The sequence below is a fragment of the Coloeus monedula genome (assembly GCF_965178545.1).
Source record: "Coloeus monedula genome assembly, chromosome: 2".
Classification (NCBI taxonomy): domain Eukaryota; kingdom Metazoa; phylum Chordata; class Aves; order Passeriformes; family Corvidae; genus Coloeus; species Coloeus monedula.
Window position 1 is genome coordinate 112,057,248 of NC_138782.1, and position 22,251 is coordinate 112,079,498.

The following is a 22,251-nucleotide window of genomic DNA, read 5'->3' on the forward strand; positions in this document are numbered from 1 at the left end:
CCTCTGCTTTCATGTATCGCTGCTGTTGTTCACAAAAACTTCTTTTCTACTTTTCCAGTTAATGGAAACATATGTCTTCAAAGATGCAGAGTATAAAACTAGAAGAGATTTCATAGTGTATGCTTCTGCATGGTGCAGGCCATTATAAGGACTGCAAATTAGTCTTGTTTTGAGGTAGAGCATATGTCTTAGGAACACAGTCACTATTGATTTTAAAATTTCTAGTGATGGAAGCTGTACAGTAGTCCTTGGTAAATTCTTCCCATGTTCAATTGTTCTGTTTGTTAAATACGTAGACTTTATTTCTAACCTGAATTTTTGTTTGGTCTTGTAGGCACTGTAACTTGGTATATGTGTTCATTGTGTACTGAGCCAGGGCACCTTATCTCAGAGGCACAGTCTGGGCAGCACATTAAGTGTTTCCACTCCCTTCACAGATCATAGAAGGAATTCTGTGTTTCTGAAAGGAGACACCGATGTCCTAAGCAATTGACTTCCCAGGGCTAACTGAAGTGAATGAAACATGAGGAGTTTCCAACCATGTTTTTGCAAAATACTTCCAGATTTACAATGGTCATTCAGAATATGCTAAATATAGTTTTTAAGTGTTTTTCTTCATAAAGGTGTTTGAGTATTCTCATTTTACATCTTTTCTGGCTGGGCAGATTGCACAGCAATGAGAATGCATGTAAGTAGATGGTACACTTCCCTTCTCCTGTGGAAATTGCTCCACATTTTGGGTATAAATACAACAGTTGAAGAAGAGCCATTTTATAGTGTCATTACTTATTGCATAACGAGGCCAAAGAGAGCACCTGTCCCATCTTAGCTGAACTGCCAGTACACAGAGGAATATAATTGTTTTTCTGAACCTAATAATAGATTATATTCTTATTTTCCATATTAAAAATTAAATGAGAAGGGCAGAAAGTGTCAAATTCCAACACTAATTCATGACTTGGAATCTTGGCTGCTCTGAAATCTACCTTTAAACCTAAGTAATTATTCTATATTCATAGTGCATGTTCTTTCCAAGAGGTCATTGAGGAATCCAACTTCACTCCCTTGCAAGCTACTTTATCTAGTCACTAACCTTCAAAACAGAGAAAGGTTAGCAAGAAAAGGTTAGTTCTTCCTTACAGTGGGAAGAACATTGATTTTTTTTTTTTTTCATTTTTTTTATTCATGCCATTCTCTGAAACCACATGTAGGCCTTTAACAAGCATTCTGACAGGAAAAAACCTTTTGCAAGCCCTTCTTAAAGAGACACCAGTAAACAGAAAAAAAGCTAAAACAAAACAAAACAAAACAAAACCACAAAAAAAACCCCAAAACCAAAAACCGCAAAGAAAACCCCACCACCAAAATAACCACCCCAAAAAATAAAACCACATTACTTGAAGTACTGCTCTATCAGTCTGGGAAAAATGTACATTTGTTTCCAGGGAAGACTATACGTTTATACACAGTTAACAAGACAAGAATTTGCTAATATTAGTTGTGGATGAAGAAAGTGTTGGGATTCAGAGATGTGAGGCTGATAAGAATGAAAGTCAGAGATGAGACTACTTCATGGCTAATATAGTCCAGATTATTTCTATTTTATCAACCTTAGAGAGATTTTTAAGGTCCCCAGAAAATTTTAGTTCTTGGATATTTTGTCTGAAGTAGGATTATGTTTATTAATTTTAAACATTGCTTTCTCTATCGATTGTGAAAACCTTGATTGGAAGTTCTTTCTCTGCCTGGGAAAACTGGTAACAATTAGCCTGGAATATTTCATATACATTCAGGAGGTGAAAATATCTGCTTGAAAAGATATGAAAAACTCATGTGGACAAAGCAAAATAGAATGAATAAGTTACTATAAGATCATATTTGTTATTCCATCTCTGGTAAATAAACTGAATTCATAGTTAAATCTGTTTACTTCTGAGTTAGTCTGTAGCATACTAGTAAGAAACACTAAAAATAAAGAACTTTTTCCTTCCTGACCGTTGTGTTATTAATTTGCAGCAAACTCCTTTGTTCCCCAAAGGGGAATGTACCAAAGTTATCACATCCATCTTCCCATGCAACTACTTTCCTTATCAGTAGAAATTATTTGCTTTCACTTAAGGCTTCCTTCTCTTTTTAGTCCATCCATCTTTTCCTCCTTTCACCTTTCATCCTCAGAAAATTTCTAAATAGCTTCCAAAATTTTAAAGTTTAATCCTTAGTGATACAAAGGGACCATGAAAGAAGTGGAAGAATAGACCTTAAGCTCTTAGGATCTTTAGCTCCTCCACTGCTTCCATATCTTATCTCTATTTTTCGATACAAATATTCCAATTCTCAAATACTTATAAAGGCCTTGTATAATCTTGTCATTAATCATGATTTCTGCAACCCTGCCTCCCCAGTGCTGAAGCTCCAGGACAGAGCTGTACCAAAGCCAGCCAGACTGGAAGCTTGTTCCTAAGCCAACCAAGTTATTTGCTTGGTCATGCATAATGATGAACCACTGACAATTAGAATATAAGTTTGGACCTGTCATGGTTTAGGAATGGTATTCTCCAATTTAGTTCTTCTACTAAAACCATACACTGCTTGCTCTGCCCTCCCTTTTTCCCCTCACCCTGCAGCAGGCTAGAGAAGAGAATTGAAGGCACAAAATGCAAAGGTCATGGGTTGAGATAAGAAAAATTTCCTGGAAACAGTGAGATGATCTTCAAGGTGCCCTGCCAACACAAATCATTCCATGAGTCTATGATTTTATAAGTCTAAAGAGAAGATCACACTAGTTTTTACATCTCTTAATTCCTTCTAAGACTAAATAATATTAATATGGGATTGGAATTAACAACTGTTATTATTTTCTGTTAGTTTTTCCATTTTAATTCCCTAGATAGATCTATAACAGACCAGGACTTACTTTTGATTGTTAACCTTTAACTGTTTAACTGGTAACCTTCTTTTTGTCCCATTTATCTGATCACAAATAGGAGCAACACAGATGAGGTGCAGAGATGAGTTAGGAGGAAGTTAAACAGAATGGAAATATTCCTGGTGAAAAAGCAAACTCACCTGAGAAAATGAAACAGGCTGAAAATTTTGGCTGAGTAGTTTGTGCATAACATCATTCCAGTAGAGCTATTTTGTCTTAAAAGCTTTGCCTAAACTATATTATGTGGACATATTTCCTTAGGACAGCATTAGCTCAGGTATCTTTAAATCAAAATGTGTAGTGTAGCAATGCTGTAGACTCAACAGTTAAAAAGTGAACACAGATTTTTATTATAATAGAGTTACGATTATATTACTCAAAAGCTGAGACATTTTATCCCAAGTTCATTCCACATCAAACTCTTCTGGATGAAATATAATCCCCAGAAAGTACTGGTTTGTAATAGAAATGCTGACAGACCCTTACCTATAGAAGGTCTACCAGCTTTGTTATTCTACAAGGTCCCTAACTGAATTTTTATTCTCTAATTCAATGAGAGGATTTTGCTTCCAAATCACTTTTAAAATCCTCCAGCTGTGCTATTTCTTAGTTCATGATAGCTACATTACTTTTCAATTAAATTATTCCAGTGTTCTTATATTTTCTATATTAAATTGTAGTTATATCTACACATTTCAAATATACTGGGATCTGCCCACCTTTCTCATTTCACTTTATAAGTACCCAAGTGTAGGAGTTTCGTGGTGTATTTAAGGCTAGTGGTGACATAAGCTTTAAAGTTTCTGTTTTATTTTATCACTCTCTCCCCAAAAATCTTAGTAGACCTTGTTGTGTTCTCTCAAGGATGACAGCAGCAAATAAACTAAGATCCACCTTTAAGCATGAGGGAAGAGAGACAGAGGATTTGTGTCACAGCATGTTGTTGACATCTTCCTATAATGGCTTCAAATATATGTGTTAATTTTATACATGCCACCTCTTCTAAGAGCTGTGGTCATTTGAGATATAGTTGCCTGACGAGAGGTATCTAATGCTCTTACTCAAGTGTGATGAAGTTTTCCAGTTGTCCCCCAAATGTTGGTCAGGAAGTAGAAAATCTTGTACTATAAATTCCAGACGTGTGGATGCCTGGGATCTTCCAGGGCATCCTAAATGACACTAGATAGTCAATTTGCCTATAGTACCACTTATCAATATCCTGGGGCTACCTTTCACGAGTAGATTCATGTCTCTATGGAGAAAGCCTGAAGCAAGCCTGAAGCAAGATCCAGAGCACAGGGCCACACATGCTGTAGAGCCCACTGCTCACTAGCACGCCAGCAGAACTATTTGGAAAAGTTCTCTGCAGCCACTCTTCAGGCTGTCCACAGGACAGGCATATGGGCAGAAAGTAAGCAATATGGAGATCATGGAGTGCCTGCAGCCAATCTGCAGCAGAGCAAGAAAAACCCATTGACAAAATCCCAAAGCATTTTTAAGCAGATGGATTTCCATCTTTTTCACTGTCCTTCTGGCAATGTTTTCTTAAGAGAATGTTCTGATGACAATGTGCTTTGTAGAGGTAGGCTGCCACACTGAAGATTGGGAGCACACCACTGTCATTTTAATTTCAAATAAAAAAGGAGCAGCTTGGTCTGCTCCTTTGTCTTGTGATATCAGGAGAGTTGTGTCTCAGAGCATGATGGTCATTAGCAGTATATTTTAGGGGTGGATGTGGACTCAGATTTCAGGAGTCTAAGCGGTTTGAGGAGATTTTTGACATTATCTTTAGATGAACCTAAATCTTTAGATTTAGCTACCCAATTTACATATACATTTAATTTGAAGTATATAGACATTATTTTGGCTTTCAATTTATACCCTAAGCTAAAATTATGGGGAATATGCTGCAATGTAAGCAAAATATATGCCAGAGTTTAGAATCAAGGTTGTGCTCTTAAAATTAATTATGGTGGTTTAAAGCAAGATTTATCTCCTTAGTTTAAAGGAGAAAAGATTTACTCAAAGATTAAAATTCTTACTTTAAAGTGTCTGTATATAGATTTCTAGGGGAATGCTAGGGGTGGGATTCAGCTTCTTGAACCTAAGTGCCCATTTTTATACACCACCATGGAACATATTATCTGGCCTCTAGTTGTCAAAACAGAATTGGGAAAGTTTTGTAACTCGTGTCAGAGCTGCCAGCTCAGTGACTGTGGGGCATCTCAACAAATAAGTAACCTCTTACTTATCACCTTGGTCTGAGACAAATCTCTCTTCATGATGCCACAATGATTTTTTTTGCCTTTTCTTTTATACCCCTTTTATACCTTTTTGCAACTTCTGTATTCTTATTGCTTTTTGCCTACATTATTGGACTTGTTTGTCAATCTAAGAGACTAAACATTTTAGAAGCTTCGTAGTTAGGGATCACTGTGCCCCAGACCCCAAGGTCCTCTCCAGAACATATTCTGTAAACCAAGATAGAACCATCCAGGGGAAGGTTCCTTGGGGATGGGGACTCACTCAAGCCTCTCATTGGGGAATTTTTGATAGATCTGCTAATTAGTAAAACCTATAATGTTATACCAGATCTTTTTGGGGGGGAGCATTGCGATGTGCATTTCGGTGCATTCGACCTGGACATGGTGCACCTAAGGATCCTTAAAATAAATACCAAGGTAAAATCCCTTTTCCCCTTCTAACCGTGTTTGACTCTTGATTTTAAGACCAGGAGAAGGCATCATTATAGCACTTCCATAGGTGGATTGACAGGTCCTGTACATGCTACATTTTCTTGAACTCCGTGGATGATTCCAGACCTGAACAATTCAGCTAATCTTTTTCATGGGGAGACTTTATGGACTGTGTGGAAAGGGAGAAGATACACCTGTAATTACACCAGCATCCTTTGTCTGATAGAAGCATTAGTCTGTAATAACAGTGAATTTTCTGATAGCGTCAGTGATCTTTTCCCTGAAGGTCTTACAAAGCTGAGTATAGTAAACACACTCACAAATACAGTAACTTTCTTCCTTCATCCATCTTGTCTTCTCTAGAGGGATTTTTTTCTTTCACTTTGATATGTTGCTCACCTTGTTACCACTCATCTTGTCTGCTATTTCCTCTGTGGTTTCAGACATTTTATGCATGGCTGCTTACATCTTGTTTTCAGATTCTTTCTGCTTAGGCCTGGAATAATTTTTGTCTATTCAATACTACACTCCATTTCCCTTATCTAAAAGTTTGAATTCATTTTTGCAGTATCTTCCCACCTACTTTCCAACACTGCCTAGGCTTAAACATTGGGAGAACAGTACTAGGAGTGAGATGGAGAGGAAGAATTTAGTGAAGGTGAGACAAGTGACACAGTCACGTTAAAAATACAGTGTGTAGCAGGTTCATTTCTCCAGTACAGTTAATGATTTCTGGAGCAGCCTGACTCAAAGCCTGCTGAAATAATCTGCAGAATGCATCTAACCCTTTTGAAATTTTGGGACCGTTTGAACTGAAGAACAATTAAGTGTCATGAAGTGAATATTAAGACTGTGACAAAGCGTAAAACATCCTCACAAGGAGGACAGAGAGGACTTTAACAACTAACAGCAGTCTCCCACTCTCAGGCCCTCACATTACGAGGGAATTTGAACCATCTGAACATCTGTGGGGAGACAACATAGGACTGGCTAGACGGCTTAGGAGGCTCCTAGATCACCAGTGACAGTTTCCTAACATGAATGCTTGAGGGGCCAGTCAGGGATAATGCTTAACCTGAACCACTGTTTACAGATGGGGACAACCATGGTGACAGTGGTCATGGACAAGAGCTTCAAACTGAGTTGAGGTCAAGAGGGAGGTAGGAGGCTGGGAAGCAGCATTAGGACTCTGGTTTCTAAAAGAGCAGGCTTCAGCCTGAGTAGGGAATTGTTACGCAGAATGTGCTGGAAAGGCACCATGAGTAGAGAAGTTACCAAGCAGAGCCAGTGTGGTTATTTAAGAATAAACAGTTCTGTTATGCAGAAGGACTCTGAATTTTACCAAAATATTAAAAATTATCTTTTTTTTTTTTTTTTGTGAACATACAAAAGATGGAAAAAACTCAAGAAAAAAGAATACACGGTAGAAAAGCCCACTCCAGTAGAGGGGTTGGATTAGTGTCCCCTCTCTTAGCCTTTTCTTCCACTGCAACTCTATTAGAGAGCACTGTAAGTGGGATCAGGCAGATTAATGTGGAAAGCGTGCCTCTGAGCAGAAGGCTGACAATCCAAGCAAGTGTAGGTAAGGTAGAAAACAGGGAAATTTTATCATGCCAGACAAGGGCATACTCTTAGAATCATAATACCACTTTGGTTAGAAAAGACCTCTAAGATCACTGAATCCGACCATTAACCCAGCACTGCAAAGTCCACCACTCTTGGACTAAAGTCCTCTTAAACTCTGCTATAACTTCTAGTCTGTTACATACTTTCATTAATGAGAATCTGTCCATTGGCTTCGGTAGCGTTGGTTTCAGGTCCCTGGATGTCCAAGGGTTATACATGATAAGGCAGGAAATGAGCAATCAGTCAATGCAATTTTTTGAAATCTCATTATCCCAGCAAGATGCGTTTGCCCAGACAGGTTTTGATCTCTATTTCCAGATGTCCTACCTGCACCTTTTCAGTTAAATTTTCTTTCACATTTTGCACAGTCCTGTCATAAAGCTCTTAGGACGTCTGGAATTAAGGTGTGAGTAACAGCAAGGGTATCCATTATTCTATTACAAAGTTATTCCAACAGCCAATATTCTATTAGCATAAAGCTCTTTGATTCCTGCAAATTTCAAGGATTAATCAAGTTTTAGCTCATCACCTGCACCATTTGCCTTAAGCACTATGAAAATCTTCTGTGTAATCTACTGAACACAGAGCCAAGTTAGTTAAAAGGAATTTTTGTTTCTGATATCACATAATCATATTTAGGAAAATTGAATCTGCAGGTCTAAGATTTTCCACTGCTGTGATTCACAAACAGATTGACCAGGACATACCTCTCTTCTGTAATATTGTCCTACCATAAAGACTATTCTGCATCAAAGATTATTGCTTAAAAAATATTTCTAACAAGCACAGGAGAAAGCTGGAAATGTATAAGCCCTCGTTTTCATTAAGACAAATTACATTTTAAAATTCTTCTAATGAAGCAGCATTCATCAGTCCTCCTTCATCCGTCTTTTCAGAGTGAGTTTCAGTGCAGATAAGAAGATTAATGTCTCTGAACTTTCCACCACTTTTTATGCCATTATGGTAGTACCTCAGTGAGATGAATTAAATCAATGGGGTTACTACTGAGTCCAGAAACATTTTTATATATTGTGATATTTGTCCCTTCTGCCTTTCTATTGTAGGTCAGTAAAGATAAAATAAAGCTATTTTGAATCTGATTTGAACCCTAAATCTCATTTCAACAACTAAAGACTTTTAATAAGCAAAATAAGTAAGCCAAAAATTTATTATTATAACAATTCTTCTAAGTCGATAAGTGGGTGTGATTATGCAAGTGTATAATGAATGTATGCATCCAAAAGACAAGTATTTTTTAAATATTTAGGGAGTTTTCATGTTGCTTATTTTGAATAGCAGATTTTTCAAGGAGTGTATCCTCAGCATCCTACCACAGAATCCACAATCAGCATCACTTGAGTACTGACCACCTCATCATACACATCCTCTCTTTCCAACTGTCTTCTTATATGACCTCAGAGTGCTGAGCTCCCAGATTTTCTATTCAGACCAGAAAATGTCAGGATTACAGGTTTCAGCTGTTAAGAGCTCGAATATACTTGCTTGTTCTGGCTAAGTTCTCATTCCATGTGTTCACACAGCGGTGAATAAAGCTGGTGAAGCGTAAAGGACTATCCAAACTTGGTAAAGGCAGAAGAATCTGGTAAAGATACCTACCAGAAGTAATGTTGATGGAAAGAACTTGCAAAGAAGAATATAAGGTTAAACTTATTTTCTGTCATAGAGAGGTTTCTAATCAGAAACTAAATTATGTGTCATACAGTAAGACATCACAAAATAAAATAAAAATCATGATTTGTCAAAAAAAAGCCAAACCAGTGTAATTACAATCATACTTCATAGACAGGATGTTTGTAAAAAAACCCTTGTAGCTTTTTTTTTTTTTTCAGATCAGGATGTTTTGTAGAATTGTCAAATAGTTTTAAATAATAAGTATAGTTGAGAAAATCACAGTCTGTATAGACAACCTGGAAATACCAAACTGCAGGGAACAAAACCTAATAGTGTGTGTAGACCAAAACCATGGCAAAATTTTCCCATCATAGGGTTCATACATGAAACTACTCCAAACACTCTTAACAATACCATGAGGGTCAATCAGTTGTCCTTTCAGGCAGTGAAAATTCAAGGTGATGTCATAGAAAGCAGATAATTAAATTCAGAATCAAGCCCTTCATTTTTAACACATGGTATATTACATACCTATACATACATGTATATATGCATATATATACACACACAGACACACACACACATAAATGAATCTGGGCTCCAGGGCAATGTACCAAAACTATCAGTGAGGTACTTACAGGATGACTTTTTATCTATGACTTCTTTTACTAACAGCAGTTTGACATGCCTATTATTCCAAGGAAACATTCACATTTCACAAAATGCTGACACCTCTTTCTCACATGTTTTTAGAAGCAATGTTAATTCAATTGGTTTTGCCTGACAAACTAGTAGTCATGATTGTTTTCCTATTCGTACAACCAAATGAATCAGGTTATAGTGTGAGTTGCTTACAGTGACAGGGATCATTTTTATTACATCTTTAAGAACATTAAAAAATCTTTTTTAATACATATATTAGTAAATAAATCCAAATTCATGGCAATCTATTTTTCGTTTTCTTATTGTACAATAGTTCAAGACAAACAGTAAAAAGTAATTGATTATCATTATAATTTATTTATACTAGTAGAGCTGTTAATGGACCAAAACTTAACATAGCTGAACTTAAGATGCTGTTAACAGTTAACAAAACACACTGAAAAAATTCAGTCTTGTTCACAAATACATAGATTACATATATATCTGTAGATATATATATATGCACATTTATAAATCTATCTATTGCTGTGTGGCATTAATGTCATTCCATTAGGAGTATCTTAATAACTTCATCAAACATGCCCACAAACACAGATATTACTAATTAAGTTTTGGATTATTTGCCTCATATAGAAACACAAGTCATAAAGAAGAACAATGTAAAAATTTTAAGAATTGCACTACAATCCTGCTTCAGGCCTTCAGTCAGAAAGAAGTATCTCCTTTTTAAAGTTTGGTAAACCCAAACTACACAAATGGTCCTTGCCACAGAGACCTCCTTTTCTACGTGGGAAACAATGAAAGACAGTAGCAAGATGAGTGGAAAGAAATGTTGTTTACTCTGATGTACAGCAGCTGAAAAGGTTGTAGCAGCCAGAATTGTCTTTTTTTTGGTAGCTTTTTGTTAGCCTGGCTAAAAGAATGTCTTAATGTGACAAGTGGTTTGTGGAGTTCTTCCAGCTTTAAAAGGCAATAAGAAGGAAAGCAATTAAGTGTTTGAAGAAAGTCTGGAGTTTGGTGCATAATACATGGCCCAAATTTTGTCTCTAAAGGTGCAACTATTATACAGTAATAGTCCCCAAATATCCAGAGACCTAGAGCAGTCTTTCCTTCCCACTCCATAAACATGGCAGAAAAGAAAAATAGTTGGCTTAAATTACAGCAAATAAATATCAGTTTTCTGATATGAAGATAATAAAGGATGAAGACAATTTTCTTGGCAGGCTCTTAGTTCTTGCACTCTGGAGGTCTTTCAAACAGGCTCGAACCAGTCTGAGGACTTGAAGTCTGGGGATTGTTTGACAGAACTGATAGATAGACTGAAAATACAAGAGTCTTGGAAGCGAACACCACTGGCTCGTTTCTAATGTATCTGAGAAGGGGGAGTTAGTGAAGGGTTAGAGGAAAAGTTGTAGCATGATCTCATCCACGTGATTGGAATATGCTTTTGTAGCAGAGTGAGATTTAACTCCGTAGGGTAAGGGAAAGGCTGCTCAAGGAGGTAACACAAATGAGTGATCCAACTGTATGTGGCTGTTATGTTTTGTTTCGGGTTTGTTCTGGCTCATCTCCCCCCTCTCTGTAAACATTAGCATAAAGATCTACAAAAATAATGTATCTACTAGTCAGCTCCCCATCAAACTTGTTTCTGGGTATCATCACTTGTGTTGTTTATTTCAAAAAATATTGAAACTCGGGGAAATTTTCTGCATGGACTAAGCAGTAGGTCAGACTAAATGATCAGAATTATTCCTCCTGGAATTAAAATTAATAAGCCCTGAAGCCTGTGAATATATATTCCGTTTACAAAATGAGCCCGATATTCTAGTTTACAAGAAGAAAATGCAAATATGTGATGCATAGAGCTAAGTCTCACATTTTGCAATATAAATGTATAGCATATACAACTGTACAATATAAGTGAAAAATAATGTTAAAACACACACATTTGTTGCCTACATTTTAATTTGTTCTCTCCCTGATTATTACATTTTACCTGCAAAACTTGTGAGATAAGAGCATGTACCTGTCTAACTAGAACAAAAGCTCATGAAGAAAAAGCAGGAGAAACACTTCTTTGTTCTGGAAAAATATCATTTTTCAGAGTATGAAGTTCTGCATAACCAAGACATTTCTCTCAAATATGTTGGATATGCACATGTTTCTATGTTGGGATTTTGCCATTTACTACTGGAAGAGGGATTCATCTCACCTTAATGTAATATCTCTAGTACAAACCTCTGTACACTCAATTAGTTCTGCAGACTGTCCTTGTAGTCTGGGGAGAGAAATGGGTACTGCTAGATTGTAATTCGTATCCTCCTCCTTCATATATCTAAACTAGGTCAAGACAAATGAATACCTAGAAAGGCTCATTTCTCTCCATTGATTATAAAATGAGTCTGGCCAGGCTGGTTCAAACACTGATGTCCACGCTGCAGTCATGGATATTCTCTTCAATGACTGAGTTGTCAAGGGAAGAAGAAAGTGCAAAGGATTTTCAGGATCTGACAAAGCTTTACTGCAGTTTTCTGAGTATTAGCAATCTGTGAAGATAATAAGCTTTTATTTTTCTTGCCACATTCACTGTTGTTATCTTCATAGACCTATTGGAATAACAAGCAGTGAAGAGAAAGTGTGTGGTAAGTGGACTCAGAATCTGCAAATAACATGCAAACTACCAAAAGCTTGCTAACAGAGACAAAGGAGTGGGATCTCAAACAATGTGGGAAAGCTATATAAAGTATGTTAACAAGCATTTTTGGTGTATGTGGATCGACCTATCAAAAGCAAATATAAAACGAGTTAGAATGGAATATTAAAAACTAAGACAAAATAGTATCATGGAATCTCTAAAAGGAAATCTTTGAATTCACTGAGATACTAGTTCTAACCATAATGTTTAAACATATACAAATCTAACACTTACAACAATTATATTATCTTGGTATGTTTGATATATCATGGTCATAATACAAATATAACTTTAAAAATTCATTTTTAATCATGCAAAAGAACTCTGTTGTGCAATAATATTTGAAGACTATACAGAGAAGATACACAGAAAGGCAAAATATATGCAAAGATGGAACAAATAGAAGGACAAAGATAAAGTGTAAGTACTAAAACATTATCATAATAATCCCATCATAACATATAACACAGAATCACTAAGAAGACAGAAAAGGCTTGAAAAAGCATGGTAATAAACCACACCTGATTCACAATTGGTATCGGGTAGGAAAAAAGTAAAAGCAAATACAGAGAAATAAAATAAAGATAAGAGCAAAAAGAAAGGAACCAAAGAGATTTGAATGTATAAAATAATCTGGAAAGTAATTTACTATGTTGCAGAGTACAATAATTAGTCTTCTATTTGAAAGAAGTTATATCATTATAGAATCATCAAAGTTGGAAAGGAAAAGATCCTTAAGACCATCGAGTCCAGCAATTAACCTAACACTACCAAATACACCCCTAAACCATGCCCCTAAGTGCCACATCTACACATATTTTAAATATTGCCAGGGCTTGTGACACAACAACTTCCCAGGGCAGCCTGTTCCAGTGTTTAACAGGCCCTCACAGGTAAGGAAAATTTTCCTAAAATCCAGTCTATACCTCCTCTGGCCCAACTTAAAGGCCCTGCCTCTTGTGCTGTCACTAGTTGCTTGGAAGCAGAGACCAACACCCATCTTGCTAAAACCTCCTTTCAAGTAGTTGTAGAAAGTAACATCTTCCCTTGAACCTCCTTTTCTCAAGGCTAAGCACCCCCAGCTGCTCCTCATGAGACCCTTCACCAGCTCCGTTGCCCTTCACTGGACTCACTTCATCACCTCGGTGCTTTTCCTGTTGTGAGAGCCAAAGCTGGACACAGCACTCAAGGTATGGCCTCACCAGCACAGGGGGATGGTCACTTCTCTGGTCCTGCTGGTCACACTGTTTTTGATACAGGCCATTGTCATTGATCTTCTTGGCCACCTGGACACACTGGCTCATGTTCAGCCACTGTCCCCAGGACCCCCAGGTCCTTTTCCCCTGGGCCGCTTTCCACTGGGCCCAGCCTGTGGCACTGTAGGGGTTGTTGTGACCCAAGTGCAGGACCCAACACTTGGCCTGATTGAACCTCATAAAACTGGCCTCAGTCCATGAACCCAGCCTGTCCCAATCCCTCTGGAGAGCCTTCCCACCCTCCAGCAGATCAACACTCCAGCCCAACTTGGTGTCATCTGTTAACTGTCTGCAGATGCCCTTATTCTCTTCATCCAGATAAAGACATTAAATACAACTGGCCCCAATACTGAGCTCAGCAGACCACTAACCACTTCCTCCTGGATTGCAGAGGGTCTATTCTACCTGTATTAATTTCAACCCATGAGTTTTAATTTTTTTCCAATCTTCTTCCCCATTACACTCTGTGGGAGAGAACAAGCAGCTGTGTGGTGTTTAGGAACTAATCAAGACTATAGACCTCAATAAGGAGCATGACCACTTATAACTGGGGATATGAGATGTTATACAAAAGTGGAAAAAGGTCAAAATTAAAATAAGTTTTAAACAGATAATCATAATGTAGAGTGATAAAAATACAACACTTGAGCATCCCATTGTGAAAACTTTAAATTGAGAACAAATAACCAGAGTAGTCTGCAGTTTCTATTTGTTGTTGTGAAGAGTAATCAATACATACTTTTGTCCTTAAAATTTCATCATAGATATTACTGGAAATGCCTATTAGGACGATTCCATATGACCCAATTGAGTCACAGAGTGCTCTTTTATCTCAGTGTTCTGCTTCAGGGATCTGTCAGGTTCCAAACTTGATTTGGCAAAGAAATTCATAGAAAAAATAGATTTATCACTCCACATATTTTAACTAATCTCTGTTAATAGAAAAATCATAAAGCAGATATAAAAAAATCAAAATAATTTTGGTTTATATCAAATTCTCAAAGTAACCTAAATATCAGACCCAGTCCAACATATTAAAATTATTAGGTCATTCAAGTGTTACATTATCACTGAGAAGACAGCAACCTTATTTCACTATCAGCCATAAAAGTGATTGAATGTTGTCAGTCTCAATTCTGAACAATATATATTTATAGCATTTCCAGCAAAATGTCTGGCTGCATGAGGGTCATATCACTGCCAAGTTTAAACGAATGCCAGATTAGGCAGCCTGCCCAAATTATAGCTCCTCATGTTATGCAGGTCCTGTGTTATACACAGGAAGACCTTTTAGCTGATTGTAGAATTCTTCTTGGCTTGAAAATCTTCAAATCTGAGGTAATACTTCATCTCTTCCCTGTCAGAATAGGGTTTCAATAAAACATCCCAAGGTGACACAGATTGCTATATTTCAAATTCACATGACAAATTTAGGTGAAAACAACATGAGCTCTCAAGATTAAATGTACAACTTCCAACCTATGAAATATATGCATGTGTGATCTTTTAGACAGCAAAGTTGTTTACCCAGGGGCTGTTTAAGTATTTGAGGAGCTATCCTGTCATCACTGTTTTCAGATAAATTCTATAAGAAAGAAACATTCCCATGCATACTTCTATCACCAATCACTTGTTGCACTAAGGCAAGAATGCTGCTTGAGTCTTTATCCTGATAAGTAACAGGGGAAACAAGCCAGAAACAATATACACCAATATGGTTGTTATGACAAGGGGTCATTAATAAGATTACACTCTGGTTTCACTGACTTTTGTGTTTAAGGAGTGAGTTCTCTGGTTCAGGGAAGGTTTAGTTTTGTACAGCTGTGAAATATTAGATGTTTAATGCCCACAGATATTTTGTTGATATCAGTGTTAATAGAGCTTTCTCAAGACTGACTGGGGCCCAAGAGAATGCCCTTTCTCAGTTGTGGTATCATAGGTTGAGGTTTATTGGCTCTTCATTGATGTTGCATTCAGAAAGATTCAGTTTCTCCTGATCTTTCCATTTTAGGTGGCAGAGGTTTAAAAAGAAGCTCTTCTCATAGAGAAGAATCAGTGTAAATTCATAGTCATGAGAAAATGGAGTTCTGTTGTTTTGCCTTTGTGTAAAAGATAAAACATTTCCCCGTCCAATAACTAGGGGCTTGGAAATTCCACAAATCCAGAGATAAACATAGTAATTTACCTGGAAGTAGTAAGTACCTAGCCACAAGATGATTTTTAAAAAATAGTAACAGCAAAATTGAAATAAAATTATTCAGAACAAATTAGTCAAATTTGTTTAGTCACTTTCTGAGAGGGATAGTTCCTGCTTTTCACTTACTTTAGATCTACCTTTCTATTTGAGTATTTGGTATCTCAGTTTTGTGTTTCAAAACGTAAAGCTAAAATCAACCAGAAAATTTGGATTTTAACTAGACCAAAATAATTTTTTTTTCTTCCTAAAAGTCAGAAATTGGATTGACAACTTTTAAGTGTGGATTTATCTACCTTAAGGTATAAGCTACTGTTGGAATTGTTATTCTAATTTTGTGTAAAAAGATTATCAGAGTAGGTTTATCTACCACTTTTACGTGTGCAAAACAGGAACAACTCAAATGAACCAAAGTTGTCCAGTATGGCAGCTGGTGAGGGGTCAGTAGCTCTGACCGAGGAAGCTGTGACTGGTCCTGAGAGATGGTCCTGTGGAGGATCATCTTCCCTCAGCCCGGCGTCTTCCCTCAGCTGCTGGCCAGGAGGGCCCGTGCAGAAGCTGTCAGCTCTTCAGTGATTGTCAGCTCGTGATTCCAGCTCAGCTCTGCAGGGCAGCCCCCAGGCCACACCAGAGAGAGACGAGAGGCTCGTGTGGCTGTTCCACACGAGGCAGCTTTATTGGTCCGGCGAAGGGGAGCCAGGGACGAACTCTCTCTGCCCTGGCAGGGGCAGGGGGCTGGCTTTATAGGGATACAGGGGGTGGGTGTCAGAGGGTGAAGGCCAGTGGGCTACAAAGGATCTGCATAGGGTCTCCCTGAGGATTCTGGGTCTGTCTTCTTCTCACCATAACTGAGAGTAGCTGCCTTCCCGGAGGGGGGGGTCTCCTTATCTCAGCAGCCCCTCCAGGGCAGTGGCTCGGCACACCCCACAGTCCAGGATTTAATATCACAGTGCATTAGATCAGAAATTTTAAGAATCAAAATAGGATATCCCCATCCAACTTACTATAAAAATCCAAGGAGATGATACCAGCTAAACCCACTTTTTTAAAAAAATATAAAACCCTAATTACTCTACTTAGTAGGGAGGTAAATTCCAAATATGGTTAATTTCTTTTTATTACTTTTTAATCTGATGAATAAGTTTTCATTTCTATAAAGCCTAATAGAAGGTTGATACAATTTAAAGCTTATAAATTATACAGTTAAATACAGTGTAATTACAGAATATAATAGACTGGTCATCTTCTTTAGAGATTCAAAGGGTTGTTCAGTTCAGCACTCTGTGGACGATAAATTTTCAGTGGTTTTCTGGTCTAAAGTTGTGAATTGTTTAATACAAAGTTGCCATATGGATCACCAGTCTTAATAGGCAGTAAAAAAAAAGCAGTCGAATTATTTACCAATACCTCTTTAAAGGAGAACAAAAATTATGACACTTTAATGAAAGCTGGATTTTTTTTTTTTTTTTAAGATAAAGGCTGCAGCTCCTATTAAAAGAAACAGATAAACAACAATAAAAAGACACATTCCCACCCCCTCAACCCCCAAAGTGTTCATCAGTTATTCAAAAAGGCAGGGAGAGCCTACTCTATTTTCTTTTAAACATCACATTTTTAAGCTATTTGAAGTGTTCTTGAGTATATAACCACTCACTATCTTCAGGATTCTTGACCCTAGGGAGGAAAAAAGTAGAGTAAAAAAAGAAACTTTTTTCTACAAAACACCTTATTCTGTTGACTTGCTAGTGACTTTCCTTGGAAGACAGGAGAATCACCTTTTGTATTTGAGGTAGATTGGTTTCATTAACCAACTCTAAACAAAATCCTTCGTGAAATGATGCCATTAGCTGCACATCAGCAAACTGCATTCTTGCCCTTTCACCCATCAACCTGAAAGAAATGGTATCTATGAACACTTTAAATATACAAATATGTGACGATGTCCTTCAAAACTGTGCCTTCCAAGATTGTTTTTGTTAGATGAATGTAAGCAACTGGAACTGTGTCAAAACAATAAAGTTAAAACATTCTTTCTTACTAACATTTCCTCGGAGTCCTTGACCAGACAAAATTAAACTAGAGCTTTGTCTTTTATCAGTCATTCAAAATAAGACATCTCACATTATCCGTTGATCTTTTCTATTATGTAAGAATATTTTGATAATTCTAATGGTTTTGGACTGATTTCCTGTTTTGGTTTGGCTTGCTTGGGCTTTTTTCCATAAAATAATAGCTTAAAAAGCTTCATAAGATCACACTGAAAAAATGCCTAAGGTAGTACAGCAGGACAGTGACATTCTTCATACTTTTTTAGCAAAAGTCATACTCATTCGAAAGAAAAAAAATACACACATACTTTTGGAGAGGTTGAACAATGCTACTAGCAGGTATCACTATTCCAAAATTGCAAAATCTGAGTTATGAAACTCAGTAGCTCTTACTGTCACAGAAGACAATATTATGAAGGTGTTCTGCCCAGTGCAGATGATCTTTGAGGTGCCTTCCAACCCAAATCATTCTGCAATTCTATGATTCCATAGCTGCAATCTGCAGTGACCAAAGCTTGTGCTTCTGGCTTTGGAATAGGATGCGAAGAAGTTGAGTACATGAAGGCGCAGTGTACTTGATACAACCCGTGGAGCAAGGCAAAAATCACTGCATACCACTAACAGTAACAGAGGGGGAAGTTAATTCAACAACAGGCTTCCAAAGGAGTTTCTAGCCTTAGTATAGTGGATAAGTTTTATAATGATGTCGATTCCCAGCCTTTGAAATTCTTCTTAATCTCTGAGTTTCAGCTTATTCTCCTTACTTTTCCTTTTTACAATTAAAAGGGGCAAAAACAGGTATCTTCCACGAAAATATTCAAAAAGAACATATCATCTTACATTTACTCAGCACTTTTCCTCTCTTTCCTGGCTAAAAAATGTTAAGTTCAAGGAAATACATATAAGGGTGCTCAAAGTACTTAAAATCTCCAATTGTCCTGCCAGTCTTGAAAATGATGAAGTCTTCATAAACACTCAAAAAAGTCATTCGCTGCATTTCTGAGAAGAATGTATTTTTCACTTGTGACTTACTGAGCATTCGTAGCACAGCACAATATTGAAACTTATCTCCTAAGCTAGTGGAGGCTAACTTGTCTTACTTACTTGTAAAAAATTGTCTCATAGCTATTCCCCAAATATTATGATGTAAAGATGGAGGGAAAGCATTTTAACTGAGAGTGCTGCACCCATGTAGAGGTACAATTTAGAGATTCTCTACTACATCAGTGTTAGTAATTTGAACTAGTCAGGGACTACTTGAGCTGGGTACCCAATGGCAGTTTAAGTCCCAGGAAACTGACAGAATTTGAAGCCTACAATGTAAAAACATGACAAATCATAAGAAATTGGATTACTTTAGATGTCACAGAATTGTATTCTCTTTTGCCCCGATTTAATCCAGTGGTCCTCCATTTTCTTTAACATGTGTAAAAGACGTCTCAGAAGCCCAGGATCTCCTCAGCTTGTAGCACCTCTTCCAAGCATCATGGATATGCTCTGCTTCTTCCTGTTCCTAAACCACTGTAATTACTGTTCCTCCACATCTCACTTGCATTCTGTCTTCTTTCTAAGCCTCTGAAACTAATCACCTCTCCTTATAATTTTGAGGCCCCTTTAAATAGTGACCTCCTTATCAGTGTCAGCATTATCAAAATCTGTTTCAGCTTATCCACTGCTGGTTACTTTCCCCATGGACAAAAGAGGTTATATGCTTAAGTATAATGCTCCATTCAAGGACAATCAGATTCAAACAAAAAGCCCCATATTTTTGAAAATTTGTTTCAGGTAATAATCAACTGCCACTTGAGAGAATTACTATGCTACATGATATCCAAAGAATCAACATATTGTTTAAAAACAGGTCACCTAAATGATCTATTACAGCCTTATCTCTAACTTGTCTGTTTTCATAACATGAAACTGGAGATTAAGGAATACAAACATAGACAATGTAACATCCATCAACCTCCTGGATCTGAATACCACCTCACAATACTGACAACAGTATTTTCTCTTTTTCCAAATATTTATTTTGTGCCATGTAGACTGTAAGAACTAAACTTTAATACTGTTTTCTCTAGTCAACTTGCTGCTTTAAATATTTACATTACAAGCCCACCACATTCATGTCCACTGTAAGTTCACCAAAGGGTTAACAACTAAATTGTTATGAAGGACATTTCCTGAGGAAGTTTCTATGGACAAGTCTGAAATAGGTTCATAGAGTTATTTTACTGTTTGGTACATGTTATCTAAAATCAATTTTGAAAACCATTTCTCTAGATTAAAAAAAAATGCCTAAATATTCAAATTCAATCTAAAGTAAAAATTACTATTCTGCTTGTTTTTTGAAGTAATTTTTAAAACATTATTGAGCTCATCTTGGTTTTGAACCTTTTGACCTTGAGAAATGTACAGTATTAAAAGGGTTTCAACTTAGAAAGGATGATCTGCCTTTATGAAGAAAATACATTAAAAAATACCTTTTGTATATTTGATAATTAATAAATTCCTTTTTCCTTATTCATACAGAAGTTAATGTTTCCAGTACTACAATCAATAAAAGAGCCTGGATATTTTGCTGGGTAAACAGGTCCTTATACTGAATAAATAACCAAATAAAACATACCAAACCTAAAATTTAGGACCACTTTTGACAAGACATACCTGCTTCTAGCTTTGCCAAAGAAAAAATATCTTCAAAATACCTAGAATATAAAATAAAAAAAACAGTCCAAAGAACATCTTCATCTCCTGAAAATAAAATTTACACCAGAATTAAATTTAACATCCTTTTTTTTCTGTCACCCTGTATGTGCATTTTACATTGATGAATGTAATAATTAATTTATTTTGTCTTACTTTCACCAGACCATGGCAGAAGCAGTGATTAGAGGAACAGAACAGTGCTCAGAGGTAAAGTCTAAGCAGATATTATTTTTTAAAAAAATCTATGCTCTTGATGGGATTATTCTAAAGACAGTTGTGTCCTCTGTTTAAGCAAATTATTTGCAGTTACCAACTAAATATAACTTGTGCTCTCACAAAACAAAGAAAAAAAGACAGGTTACTTTCTTCAGAAAAAAAAAAAAAAAGTCCAAAGGGAGCATCTGAGATCTCCACAGACCATCCAGAACCTTGGTGGAAAAATCATCCCCGTAAAAAAAATAAGTGATTATTCATTTTTTAAAGAAGATACACGTGCTTCATGTTTCCCTCGGGAAACATGGAGCTGATTAAACAGGAGAGGTCTGTGGCAGAATGGAGAAATTTGATCAACAAATGAAGGCAGCTGGTGAGTACATCCATCCACATCGCCGTGCTGTGAAAGAAATTTGTAAAGTCAGCTCCTGGAGGAGTGTAATCATGAGCAAGCAGGCCTGATTCCATGGTCTTGGTCTCTTGCAGAGACCATGTAGGAAAAATGGAATAAATCAAGCAATATGAGACTTAACATCAGTCTTGACTGAGTTTCTCAAGGATCTATTCTATTGCTGCAGTGTTCAGTATCAGAATTAACAAACTGGATCATAATGCAAGCCTACTTACTGGTGATGCAGATATGAAAATTTTAGAGGGAGTCTGAGTGTGTTTGAGGTAAAAATATAACCAAAAATTACCTTTTTGAAATGAAGAAATAACCTGGGGGAAAAATAATGTCAGGAGAAGATTTGAAATTCTATTTTCAGGCAGAAAACAAGGGCAGATAGAGGATCATGAATGGCTAATTAGTCAGCAGTTCTTCAAGGAATATCTGAAGGCTATAAGAAGGAAGCCATCATCATATGACAGCAGACAGTAAATTCTCTATTAACATTTATAAACTGCAGCGTAGCTCTGATATACAGCAAGGGTCAGAAAGCTTTAACTCAGTGCATAAAGCCCACTAAGCACTGAGAACACTTCAGCTTGAGCACAAGCTGGTGTCCAACACTGCACTTCAGTAAGTCGACCTAATTGAAGAGAGAAGCAAAAAGATCTAGAAAAGACGTGAACAACAAAACAGAAAAAAACCCCAACTATTTCTGTTGCATCTACAAAAAAATTCGACTGCAATATATGGCAGCAAGGTGTTGAAATATGTTGGCAGTTGAATCACGGACTCAGACCGGCAGGGAATCTGAATCGTTTATTCAAAGGAATGAGTTGGTTTTATACAATTTTCTAAGGCACAGTATTTCCTTATATGGCTTGACCTATCCCATGTTGCCACATCAGCAACACACATCCTAAATGTCCTTCTATGGGGTGATCACATGCTGTTCACCCGTCTGTCAGCTCCTGGCAGGCTCCTCTCCATAGGGCTCTGCAGTGTGACACGTCCTCCCCCCAGGGTCCAGTAGAGACAAACCTCTCTGTGCCGCCATGTGCTCCTTTGTGCTGCCGTGTGCCTCTGCAGGCAGGTTTTACAGCTCACAACCCAACTCTACCTTATAATTCTCCATTAAATAAAGGAAGAAATAACCTGTGCTTAAAATCTGTGGAGGCTAAGACAAGGAGTGTGGAGAAAAATTT